Below are 13,616 nucleotides of genomic sequence, written 5' to 3'. Positions count from 1 at the left end.
CAAACAAAAAAGTTGTCGGCGATATTCCTTGCCCATCACTTGCAAGGTGTCCACCTGGTTGCGTCACGCAAGGAGCACAGCATGGCCCGAATGCGTCATGTGGATCTGTGTGCGCGGGTGGATGTGGGAGACAGCATTCCAGATGTTCGATAAATAAAATGAGCTCTTCTGTACCCCCTTCCAACCTCACCCACTACATTCTCCTTCACGTGAGTTGACATGTGTGTGAAAGACTTGCGGGGAAATAAAACTGATTACGTAAGAGAACAGGGTGCACAAACAACTTCCCCTTAGCCCGGTTTGTATTCGTAAGAATGCAAGGTTCATTGTTGTTAACAGATGCCTGAAATCGAGAATAAGATAGGAATAACCTCATCTTCTGTACAGTGCAATGTTATCTCGCCTGTAGTTTTCCGTCGGTTTCCTGCTGTACCTTAATTAAGGCCACGGCCGCTTCTTTCCCACTTCTGGCCCTTCCCTATCTCATCGTCGCCATAACGTACGGAGAGTAAAAATTCTGGGGGCTGTAACATGTCGTGCTCCTAATATTTATGCAGATATAAGAACAGAACCGTTGTGCGGGCTTCAGAAAATTGGCATTCTATCCTGTTGTTTGAGTCATCAGTCCATAGACTGTTTTGATGCTGTGCTAATATTTTTTTCTTTTTCTACCGTTTTTGCAACATCTGTGAGGTCGCGGGTGCGAATTGTGTCGCACTGTGGATTTGGCCCTGTTTTACGACCGGATGCTCTCCCTGACGCCAACCCTATGTGGAGGGATGTAATCACTATTGCGTGTTTCTGTGGTGGTTGGTAGTGTAGTGTGTTGCCTGAATATGAAGAGGAAAGTGTTGGAACAAACACCCAGTCCCCGGGCCAGAAGAATTAATCCGAGCCGATGAAAATACCCGGCCCGGCCGGGAATTGAACCCTGTCTCAACTGTGACCATTCAGTCAATGAGTCGGACTCTGTGCTAATATATTTATTTCTACGTAACTACTATGTCCTACATCTGCTCTAATCTGCTTGTCATTTTCATACCTTGATCTACCCCTACCGTTCTTACCGCTTACACTTCCCTCAAAAACCAACTGAACAAGTCTTGGGTGTATTAAGATATGCCCTATCATTCTATCTCTTCTCGTCAAATTTAACCAAATCGATCTCCTCTCACCAATTCGATTCGGTATCTCTTTATTTGTGAATCGATCTATCCAGCTCACCTTCAGCATTCTTCTGTAACACCACATTTCAAAATATTCTATTCTCCTTCTTTCTGAGCTCGTTCTCGTCTATGTTTCACCTCCGTACAGTGCCACGTTCCATTCGAAAGTCTTCAAAAACATCTTTCTAATTCCAGTATCAATGTTCGAAGAAAGACCTTCCTTGCTTGTGCTAGTCTGCATTTTATATCCACCTTACTTCTGCCATTGTTAGTTATTTTACTACCCAAGTAGCAATATTAATCTACTTCCTTTAGAACTTCATTTCGTAATATAATTTTTTCTGCATGAGCAGACTTTGTTCGACTGCACTCCATTACTTTTGTTTTGGATCTATTTTCGTCCTGCACTTCTTCTCCAAGACCGTGTCCATACCATTCAGCAGTTTCTTCAGATCTTCTCCAGACTGAGATAAAATAACAATATCATCGACATATCTCATGGTTTTGATTTCCTCTCTTTGGTTTGTGATTCCCTTTCTAAATTCCTCTTTGATTTCCTTTACTGCTTTTTCTATAATAAATTATTACCCAACATTCCTGGCTGTTATAAGAATGTTCAAACATTCCTTTGGCACTTAGATCTCTTTGCCCAATCGCTCTTGAAGTATAAATCGTCAGGTTCAGTTTTTAATGGGAGGAAATGGTAAGTGACCAGTGTCAGGCGATGTCGACTACAGCAGGAGCTAGAGTGTTGTGTAGCAACATCCGTCCGCCACTTATCCAATAACTATCGATTTAATCAATACTATTTCGATATTTCTGTAGACCAAGGACACAATATCCTGCCGCACGCGAGGGTGAAATTAAATACAAAAAAAAAATTAATTAAAGTTATGAGCGACCCTGTTCGGCCGAGCAGTAATTAAATAACTTAAATTCTTCAAGAGGCGAGTCAGGAGTTTAATTCTACACGCCTACTAGCTTTCATTGGTTCGATACCAGGCTGCTAAACTCTAGGAGGATAAATGGATGCTTTGAAATTGTATCAGCGGCAACTGTTAGATTATTATTGATGTAGAATATGTGCGTGTTTGAAAATTTTAACATCTTCCCCATGGAGTGACCGCTTTCATGTGTGAGGCCTGTTAATTGTAATCTCTTTGAGTTTTAAGAAAAAAATAAATTATCAGTTTTTTATGCAACAATGTATAAATGTTCCGAAATACATTTTTCCGTAAGATTAAAATATACAATCCTTTTTCTATCACAACATATTTTTCAGTAATTTAAAATATTCGATTTTTTTAGGAATATCGCAGTAAGACAATATTTACATGGATTTCTATGTTTAACTGTGAACAAAAATTCCTGAACGGTTTTTTCTTACAGTTAAAAAATGTAATCCGGTGATTTCTATCACGTGAAATTTTCGACCAAGAAATATTTGATTTTTCCCCAGGAATTTTATTTCTGTACACAGAAGGAGAGGAGTTCATCAGTGACATGTGTCTTTTAAATTAATGATAGTTTGTAACCTGTTTTGTAAGCAAGATTATGAATTACAACATTTGATAAAAAAGAACGTAAAAGCCGAAATGTAGATCTCCTATTTGCAGAAAAGTGTGACGTAATGGGAAAAAACTGATAACATATTCTCTTTCAGCGCCCGAGAATTATTACAAAACAGTATTCAAAACAAAGAAAAAATCAGCAAATAATTTTCAGATGCTCAGTAATTCATGTCATTATCATTTTTATATTCGGTTGCTGTCGGAAAGTAGAATGACAGAGAAATAGCCGATATCATAAAGTACATCCTTACTACTGTACGGAAAGAGTAATGGGAAATCTAGGAGTAGTTCACTGCATCTGGAAATATGGTTCAACTAAGCGTGCGGATATTATTGCCATCCGCTGCTTGGAGGAGGAATGTCCTCTGTTGGATCCTACAACAGACGTCACCGGTGGTCGAGAAGAAGTGACCCTCAATTATGTGAGAACTTCAGCACCATTGGATGATCATGGGAAGTGGAGGAAGCCACATATGCCTCATTTAAAGACACAACAAGAAGTTGGGATTCGCGCTCCAAGATTTATATCATCAATCACTTTTTGTTCTGAAAGATTCGTTATCCAGTTTTTTTATTCACTTGGATTTTTGTTCATGTTCTTTCAGTTTATTTTTTACAATGTTTAATGTTCATTAGTAATTTAGCTTTAAGACATTATTTTAATCATTATTGTAGACATTTTCCTTAGATGTAAAAGGAGTTTGCTTTGTCTGCGTAATACGTGGTATTTTACTGATATCTACTCGACTCTGTTGAGGTTGGTGTGATTTTGTATAATAATAATAATAATAATAATAATAATAATAATAATAATAATAATAATAATAATAATAATAATAATAATAATAATATATTTAATGTGTGCAAGAGATAGTTAGAAGTTCAATTTATTTTAAGTATTAATATGTTGATAATAATACTACTACTTCTGTAATATATGTGGTTTAGTTATAAGATTAATATTTCTCAAGTAATAATGTTATTAGAAGAGTTATGTATATATAAAACAGAGTCCTGTAAATATGTAAACGACATGATGAATGAATAAATACTACTACTACTACTACTTGTTGTCCCCCCACAAATGTGGTTGGACGTCTCTTGTTGAGAAATATAATAAATATATGCCGCTCCACTTCAGTTTGTTAGTGTAGTATCTGATTGAACGTGTTGCGTGTGTGTGTCTGTTAGCGCAGAAAACTATTTTTGAACGAAGCTTTTTCTTCTTCTTGTTCCAGGTAAGAACACAGCCTGCTCATACTTGAGGTGTTGCCCAGGAAAAAGTGCCTACATGTTCTCTAAGTTGAGGTATGATTGATTTTTTTTTTCCATATTTTACAGTTTAAAACCTGACACTCAGCAGTATACTCTATTCTACTTAAAAAAAAAAACTGTCTAGTTTAATTTTAACTATGAAGTTATTTGCAGAACAGAATAGTTTGTCCTTTTGAGATATACTAATCCATTATTTTTGTAAGTGCCGGTTCGCATGTTATTACACCTCTAATGCACGTCAAAATTGGCCCTGATAAAATTGAACAAGTGAAACAGTTTTGTTACCTAGGGACCGTAATCACGAGTGATAATCGGAGCATAACAGAAGTCACGATAAGGATAGCGATGGCGAAGAGGGCCTGCTGGCCAACAAACATACAAATATACAAACTCGGAAGGCCTTTGCAAAAACCTATGTACAGAGCGTGCTTCTGTATGGTTGCGAAGGCTAGGCATTAAAAGAGCAGGAAAAGACAAGACTAGAGGCAATTGAAATGTGGATCTGGAGTAGAATGCAGAGGATACGTTGGACTGAAATGAAGAGCAATACCGAAATCCTTAGAGGGATAGCAGAAAAACGGAGTCTGGTCCCTCGTTTCTTACATGTATTTTTAACAATTTTTCCTTTTATTATATCTAATTTATTTCATCTTAATTTATCTTATCACTCATAATTCTTGTATTATTTTTAATTTAATTTGTATTTCGTCTAATTAGTGTAAAGTAAAACAATATAATATTTCAGTGCCTGCTTGGATGGTAGAGAAGGCCTACCGAGCTCGATAGCTGCAGTCGCTTAAGTGCGGCCAGTATCCAGTATTCGGGAGATAGTAAGTTCGAACCCCATTGTCGGCAGTCCGTGGTTTCCCCATTTTCACATACGCAAATGCTGGAGCTGTACCTTAATTAAGGCCACGGCCGCTTCCTTCCCACTTCCAGCCCTTTCCTGTCCCATCGTCGCCATAAGACCCATCTGTGTCGGCGGGAAGTAAAGCAACTACCAAAAAAAAGAAGAGAAGGCCTGAGGGTCTTTATCTTGCGAGGTAAAATAAAACATTACTAAACTAAACTAAATTAAATTAAAAATTGGATTGGTCGCAGCCTCATTGCATCAGTAAGTTTAGATATTTGAAAATATATTTCCAAGTTGGGTTTGGGGCAATATTTTCCATTTTTAATTCTGGGACTTAAGATTTTTCAGATGATTTCCGTTTTTTTAAAAAATCTCTAATTATTCCCTTTGCAGTCCGGCTCCAAGACTAAATGGTTAGCTTGCTGGTGTTTGGTCACAGGGGTCCCGGGTTCGATTCCCGGCATGGTCAGGAATTTTTACCATAATTGGTTAATTCTCCTGGCACGGGGACTGTGTGTATGTGTCGTCTTCATCATCATTTCATTCTCTTCACGACACGCAGGTCGCCTTCGGGCGTCAAATCAAAAGACCTGCACCTGACGAGCCGAAATCCTCGGCCACATCCCGGCACTAAAAGCCATACCCCATTTCATTTCATTCCGAAGCATGAAGAGCTTCAGGTTTGATCAATGTTAAGTAATAATAATAATAATAATAATAATAATAATAATAATAATAATCATTATTATTATTATTTACTGTTAAGTGATCACGAATTTTACTGTTCCAGGACAAGCATTTGTTCGTTATAATAAATATAAATTCTAAAAACATTTTTATACAGTAGGAAAATTGCACACTATCCTAATAATACAATAGCAGTATTTCAAACATGTTATTCTAAGGATATTTTAATAGATAAGAACAATATTATATTCGAAGTAGGATAATTTTTCAAAGTTTTTCTTATAAGTATGGTAAACTGGAGATTAAGCCGTTTCTGAAGTGATTCAGTCAACTAAATACATTTCCTAACTGCGTTTCTCTAGCCGGCTCCGTGGTGTAGGGGTAGCGTGCCTGTCTCTTACCCGGAGGCCCCGGGTTCGATTCCCGGCCAGGTCAGGGATTTTTACCTGGACCTGAGAGCTGGTTCGAGGTCCACTCAGCCTACGTGATTAGAATTGAGGAGCTATCTGACGGTGAGATAGCGGCCCAGGTCTGGAAAGCCAAGTATAGCGGCCGAGAGGAATCGTCGTACTGACCACACGACACCTCCTAATCTGCAGGCCTTCGGGCTGTGCAGTGGTCGCTTGGTAGGCCAAGGCGCTTCAAGGGCTGTAGTGCCATGGGTATGGTAACTGCGTTTCTCTCCTTTGCTAAAATCTGAGAGTATTTTATTTTTTGGGGGAAACAAGTTTGTGAGGTCTTAGTTATTGAGTTGCACGGACTGTTAGAGACTGATTGAATTACACTGGTGGTCACTTTCAGAGGTGTTTAAATGGAACCAATGATCATAGCCTTAATCGCCCTATTGTTCTACCATCAGTTTTAATAATCTAACCTTGTATTTTAGTTGATAAGTAATAAGAACAGCAACGGCCTCCTTCAAGGCTCCATATAATTTAGAGCCGCTGAAATACGGTATTGTTCTACGCACATTCTGGTTAGTGACATTAGTCGTCAGTCTAACACATCGGGGGTGAATAACATAAAGCCTCTCCAAGGGACACTGTTTTAAGACAGACCAAGTCTGGAAATATCTTAAACAGACTGGCCTTCGGTTCAAAAGGTCTCGGGTTCGATTCCCGGCCGGGTCGGGGATTTTAACCTTCATTGGTTAATTCCAGTGGCTCGGGGACTGGGTGTTTGTGCTGTCCCCAACATCCCTGCAACTCACACAGCACACATAACACTATCCTCCACCACAATAACACGCAGTTACCCACACATGCCCGATGCCGCCCACCCTCATCGGAGGGTCTGCCTTACAAGGGCTAGAAATAGCCACACGAAAAAGAATTGCTAGAAAATAACAGACACATAGTTTACCGACAATGAGTCGAAATCGATATTTAGTAATATCGGTTTTTTTCTACATTACCTTTTTAAAAATATAATATTAAAGTGCTATTTGTTCAGGGCGTCGACCTATAGAGATCTTTGCCCCTACGTGCACCATTATACTTGCGTATAATTGGAATTGCGGAAGGGTACAGTGTTGAATATGAGGAACGGAACGTAAAGGACGACACAAACACCCAGTCCCCAGGCCAGGGATAATAATCATGTAGCCGGGCTGAGTGGCTCAGACGGTTAAGCCGCTGGCCTTCTAACCCCAACTAGGCAGGTTCGATCCTGGCTCAGTCCGATGGTATTTGAAGGTGCTCAAATACGACAGCCTCGTGTCGGTAGATTCACTGGCACGTAAAAGAACTCCTGCGGGACTAAATTCCGGCACCTCGGCGTCTCCAAAGACCGTAAAAGTAGTTAGTGGGACGTAAAGCAAATAACATTATTATTATTATTATTATTATTATTATTATTATTATTATTATTATTATTATTATTATTATTATTATTATTATTATTATTATTTATTATTATTATTATTATTCCTGCTGGAATCTCTCCGCCTTTCGATATCACTGTGGGTGTTCATCAAGGTTCTGCCCTTTCACCATTGCTATTCATCCTCTGCATGGATACGGCAACAGCTGACATACAGACTTCACATCCCTGGACCCTTCTTTATGCCGATGATGTGGTACTTGCACAAGAAACCCGTCCTGAACTCCAGCATCAGGTTCAAACGTGGAAGGACAGACTGGCTGAAAATGGACTGCACCTCAATATCCAGAAGACAGAATACCTGGAATGTGGCCCCCAAACCAGAGGTACCATAAGTATCAGTGAAGAAGACCTGCAGAAGACCATGCAATTTAAGTACTTAGGATCCGTCGTCACCTCAAACTGTGACACCACTCCTGATACTCGGATGAGGGTAAATGCAGCTTGGCTCAAGTGGAGACAGGTCACTGGAGTCCTCTGTGATAAAAAGATGCCTCAATATCTAAAGGCAAAAGTTTATAAGAGTGTGGTACGGCCAGCAGCGATCTATGGGACTGAATGTCGCCCCATGACGAAACAACAGGAGCAAATGTTGACAACCATGGAGATGAAGATGCTTCGATGGTCCATGGGGCTGACCCGATGTGACCACATAAGGAACACGGACGTCCGGCAAAGGTTTGGTGTCGCGCCCATCATAGACAAAGTGAGGGAAGCCCGTCTCCGCTGGTACGGCCACGTCATGAGAAAACAGGACGACTCAGTTGCCAAAACAGCGCTCCACATCGACCCAGAGGGAACAAGACCACGACGAAGACCGGCAAAGAGATGGACTGACAACATCAGGGCAGACATGCACAGTGTTGGCTTAACACCAGAAGATGTCAACGACAGACAGAAATGGAGGAGATGTAGCAAAGCAGCAGACCCTGCAAGTCGGGATTAATGCTAAGAAAGAGAGAGAGAGAGATTATTATTATTATTATTATTATTATTATTATTATTATTATTATTATTATTATTAATCATGTGCAATTAAAAGCCCCTGACCCGGCCGGGAATCGAACGCGGGGCCGGATTCTACATTATCTTACTATTACCGTATTGTAAAATTGTCGGTGTGGATGTGGAATCTTCGAAATTGCGAGCATCGTGTTGGTACGATTCAGTATCAGTCGATGAGGTAACTGTGTTCGTCATTCAACTGCCTTCAAGTGGTGTGCACGAGATGAAAGAAAGAAAAAAAAAAAAAGAAATGTGAGTAGCAGCGAACTGCCATACATTATAAGCATCAGCTCACGCTCTCACACGCCCCAGGAAAGAAATAATTCCCATTCAAAAAGCGAATCAGACATTGAGAGGCTACACGAGACCACGTGCCAGATGTCTGTAGGAGCGAATGCAAATGTAGCTGTTAATGCTCTGCGCCAGAATACAGCAGTGCCACGTCGTTTTAACAGCGATATTAAACCTTCCCTTTTCACAGAAATCAGGCTTCTTTTTTTCCTCTTCTTCTCCTTCCAGTGCCTGCGACCACCTTCTCTTTTCAAAAGCATTATTAGCTCAGACACAATGGAATTGGGGGCGGCTTGACCCGACCATCTGCACAGTGGGTGGACAAGGGTGGTTAGGGAGCTGCGGGGGAGGACAGGCCAACCTTTCAACAATAATAAATAATAAGCCGAAAAAGGGTTCTTTCGTGGGTTACTTGCACATTTTTGAAGCCGACTACAGGGCAGCATGCCTGATGTGGGAGAGGAAGGTAAAGTGAAAGGAGTGTAACAGTGTGTTCTGCAAGTCAAGACCAGAATTAAAGTGAAAAAATAGCTAGGTAATATAATAATAATAATAATAATAATAATAATAATAATAATAATAATAATAATAATAATAATAATAATAATAATAATAATAATAATAATAATAATAACAGAGGTGCCAACTTTGAAGTGGATTGTCAGTAATCGCCCTCCGTCCCCGAGAAAAATTTCGAGTCAAGTCCAAAGCATGCTCCTTCCTTCTTGATAATAACACCCCCTTTGCCCTTACCTCTAGCAATCTATCCAAAAGTATATCATATTACACAATAATATTTGCACGCAACCTGTTGGTTCTGTGATAAAACATTCCTTGTAGCTTGTTTCTCACGCAGTAACTGCTTTTCAGTGTAGTTTTTCTTGAAGCATCCTTCCGACTGTGATGTCATTTTCGTTTTCTGAACCATAAGCGATACCTGTGCAGATGTGCTTAATGTAGGCCTCACTTCTTTCTCAATCTTTCTGTGAACCGTCAGGTACACTTAACACAGCAAATACAACATCACTGAAGGATTTGTAGTGGAGAAGATCAGTGCCTGAGCAAAAGGAAGTCACCATCAAATAATTATTTATTTATTTATTTATTTATTTATTTATTTATTTATTGCACACTACAGGACTTAGTGTCCCAATTACAGTGGCAACTACGACAGATAAGCTACAATTAACATGGTAAAACTTATATCTGAACTATATTCTACAATTTTATCTAATCTCCTATAATATTGATATAAAATATGAAAGTATTTTCTAAAGACTAAAGAACCTTATGTTAATGCGGTGGAACAACACACGACAAAGTAAAATGATAAAATAAATGAAGCAATACATTATATTGCACAATATTGATATAAAATATGAAAGTATTTTTCAAAAGACTAAAGAACCTTATTTTAATGCCGTGGAACAACACACGACAAAGTAAAATGATAAAATAAATGAAGCAGTACATTATATTGCATAATATCATAGAACTTCACCTTAAAATTTCCCCTATTTTTAGGACTTCATACAATTGCCAACTCACAAGCATTGAAATAAAGACGATTTAGGAGAAAGGCTCGAAAGGACTGAACATTTTTCCTTTTCTTTTGTTTCCGTCGAAAATTATCTTTTCGTGATAATGTCAGCTTTTCCGTGATAATTTCCCCTTTGACCGTAACTCCGTAATCGCGAAGTGATATCAGTAATAATTGCGGACAATTCGTAATAGTTGGCACCTCTGTAAATAATAATAATAATAATAATAATAATAATAATAATAATAATAATAATAATAATAATAATAATAATAATAATAATAATAATAATAATAATAATCTGTTCCCCAGGCGTGATATATATTGTTCAAGCTTTTTACAAAAAGACCCATTTCAATGTCAGACATGCATTATTTTTAAAATACAATGTGACACAATTACTTTTTGACGAACGTTTTAAATTTTCAAAGTGATTTTAGTATGTATACTTATTTTATTCAATATTTTTTTTTGTGCTGTAATCATTATGCAACCACGCTATCAACACCATTAAGTGTTCACCAAACGTTTTATGTGATTTGTTAAGATTCCTCAGACCAGGGTGTGTTTTAAGATTGAACGAGGCTGATGATGCCCAATAAATAGTGGGCGAAACATGTACCTTTAAAAAATTCTGGTAATTTCTATGTGTATTTGACCACACAATAGTGGAATAAATGTTATTGAGTAGGTGGTATTAAAATTACTCCTTGTGTAAACTTTGTGATTAGCTATTTTCAATACGGAATAATGACGAGAATAATGGTTTGTAATACCAAGAGGGAGACAACCAAAAAAATCTATACTCGCTTTCTCTTCTTCTTAACCCAAGAACATATCCAGGATATACAGTCGAATCCGTTTATAGCGACATCGCTTGTAACGACATATTGTATATAACGGCGAAATCTAACGGTCATGTCAAAATCCTATATACACACTGTATTTAAAAAATCGCTTAGTACGGCGTCACGTATTGCGACATATCGTGTAAAACGACGTATTTTGATCATATTTTTCGAGAAGTGTATCAGCTATAACGTCCAATGTTGATTTTTGTTTGTTACATATTTGGGTATTGCTCACAACAATGTAACGCTAATTATTCTAGATTTCATATCGCTGTGAAGATGGCGCAAAAAAAAAAAGGGAAGTGTTTAACCCTTTGACCGCCAGCCTCATACGCGGTGTCCATGTCCTATATCGCCAAGGCCTAATGAGCACTTTTTACCTTGCGGTAAATTATTCGTAATAACTTCTGTTCAATTTATGTAAATTGGATGGATATTTTTTTTTCTTTCGAAGGTAATGCTTCGGACATTTTATTGATGTAATTTAATGCACCTTTATTTTATAAATTTTTATTTTATGAAGTGATAATTCAAATAAATATATCCTTTCTTTAAAAAATGTATTTCATGATAAAAAACCGGTAAGAAAAAAAATATTTTTACTATCAAAAGCTGCATGATTTTAGAGACCTGGTGTTTACTATGCTATATATATAATAGAGCCTTGTGTACAATATTACAGTTACGTTATTATTATTATTATTATTATTATTATTATTATTATTGTATTAACGTGAATTTTTCTAATCTTACATTGTATGCAAATGCTGCAGTTCCTGGTTCGTTTTAAGTAAAAAAATTGCTTTTAATGGCTGTTTCACACAGGCTTAACACTCAAAAATTCACTTTTTGCCTTACATATATGATACAAGAAATTATTTACTAATATTTACACATGTTTATGACGTGCTCTAGCAAATGTGCTTAGGGAGGCACAAAGGGTGTACACTCTTCTTACACTGTTTACAAATGTATATGGTCTTTTTTCTATTTATCACCTTGACTAGTACTAATCTTTCTGAATACGGAACAGTTGCGTTCCTCTTTTTTTCGGTAAAATAGTAAGGGGTTCGTTACCCGGCTGCGGAAGCTAAATTGCTTCTTGGCCACCAAGGCACTCGGCAGCAAGTTTCTCAAATAAAGTTTTTGTATATAGTCTTATTTAATCCAGTACTAGTCCAAAACATGTATTATACATTATTAAAACGAATAAATAACTTGGAAAGTATTTTTTCCGGAACATCCGATCAATCGCACGTTGGGGTTTTTAGACTGAACCTCGAACGTCCGGTTGAAGGATTAATACTGAAAAAAGTGACGCATAATATGGCGATTAGAAAATTCGGAAACAAACGTAAGGGACTGCGAAGGAATTGTGTGTTTCACATTGAACGATTTCTGCAATTTGGAAGGACAGAGAGAAAATACGGTGTCTTTTCGAAGAAAATTCTTTAAAAGTCAAGGCTTTACTTACATGGTTTACGCAGCAAAGAACAAATAATGTGCCGTTCAGTGCAGCTACTCTTAAAGTGAAAGCCAATGAAATTCCTCTGTCTCACCCCACAAATACTGTACTGTAAATACAGTACTTATTTTAGTAATTTTTGTAAGTTGTAATTTAATTTTGTTAATAAAACATGTAATTGTCCAACTAAACCTAACAGATATGACCTTTTTAGCAAAAACGAAGTCCGACTCGTTGGCAGTACGGTCAGCGGACTGGCCTTCGGTTCAGAGGGTCCCGGCTTCGATTCCCGGCCGGGTCGGGGATTTTAACCTTAATAGGTTAATTCCAATGGCACGGGGGCTGGGTGTATGTGTTGTCTTCATCATCATTTCATCTTCATCATGACGCGCAGGTAGTCTACGGGCGTCAAATAGAAAGACCTGCACCTGGCGAGCCGAACCCGTTCTGGGATATCCCGGCACTAAAAGCCATACGACATTTCTTTTTTCAGCAAAATCGAAAAACAAAACCGGTTTTGTGACTGTCGGCTATATCAACTGTTGATTGGTGGTCCCTTCGGGGGTGTCATAACAGATTTCGACTGTATTTTTATCAATTAAATAACTGTTTTTGTTTGGAAGTTTTTCTAATCAGAGCAGGTTTGATAACGTTTGAATTTTGTTTTGTTTTTGTTTCGGCATGTATTTATGAAAATAAGCAACAGCAGCATATGTTTCCACCTTAGTATTGATATTGTAAAGGATCAGGAGAACAGATTCGGTATATCGATGGCCTAGAATGAAAACCTCGTATCTCACAAAGTTCTTCCTATCCATTACTTCCCTTAAGACTGGTTACGCCTCCCAGTCACACATGAATACGCAGTCCATCAGAACAATGTTCGTTGTGTTCTTTATTCCTATGCAGCCGTGTGAAGGAAAATGTACCTTATCGTACCGTACTATAGGAAAGTATGCCTGCGTGACAAATTTACTGACTCGTACAGTATAAATTTATAAGGTTCATTTTCCTTTATGCATTGGCATAGG

At 38.0% G+C, this 13,616-nt stretch overlaps 1 protein-coding gene across 1 annotated transcript in view; it reads left to right on the top strand.

Annotated features, from left to right (window-relative positions):
* Positions 1-13,616, top strand: part of LOC136882259 (forkhead box protein O) — a 635,015-nt gene that overhangs the window by 168,564 nt on the left and 452,835 nt on the right. The window contains exon 2 of the mRNA XM_067154809.2: positions 3,976-4,045. The gene's annotated coding sequence lies outside the window, so the exon portion shown is untranslated. The remainder of the gene's footprint in view (positions 1-3,975; positions 4,046-13,616) is intronic.

Source organism: Anabrus simplex, chromosome 10 (assembly GCF_040414725.1).
Source record: "Anabrus simplex isolate iqAnaSimp1 chromosome 10, ASM4041472v1, whole genome shotgun sequence".
Taxonomy (NCBI): Eukaryota; Metazoa; Arthropoda; class Insecta; order Orthoptera; family Tettigoniidae; genus Anabrus; species Anabrus simplex.
This window is presented reverse-complemented; position numbering and strand designations above follow the sequence as displayed.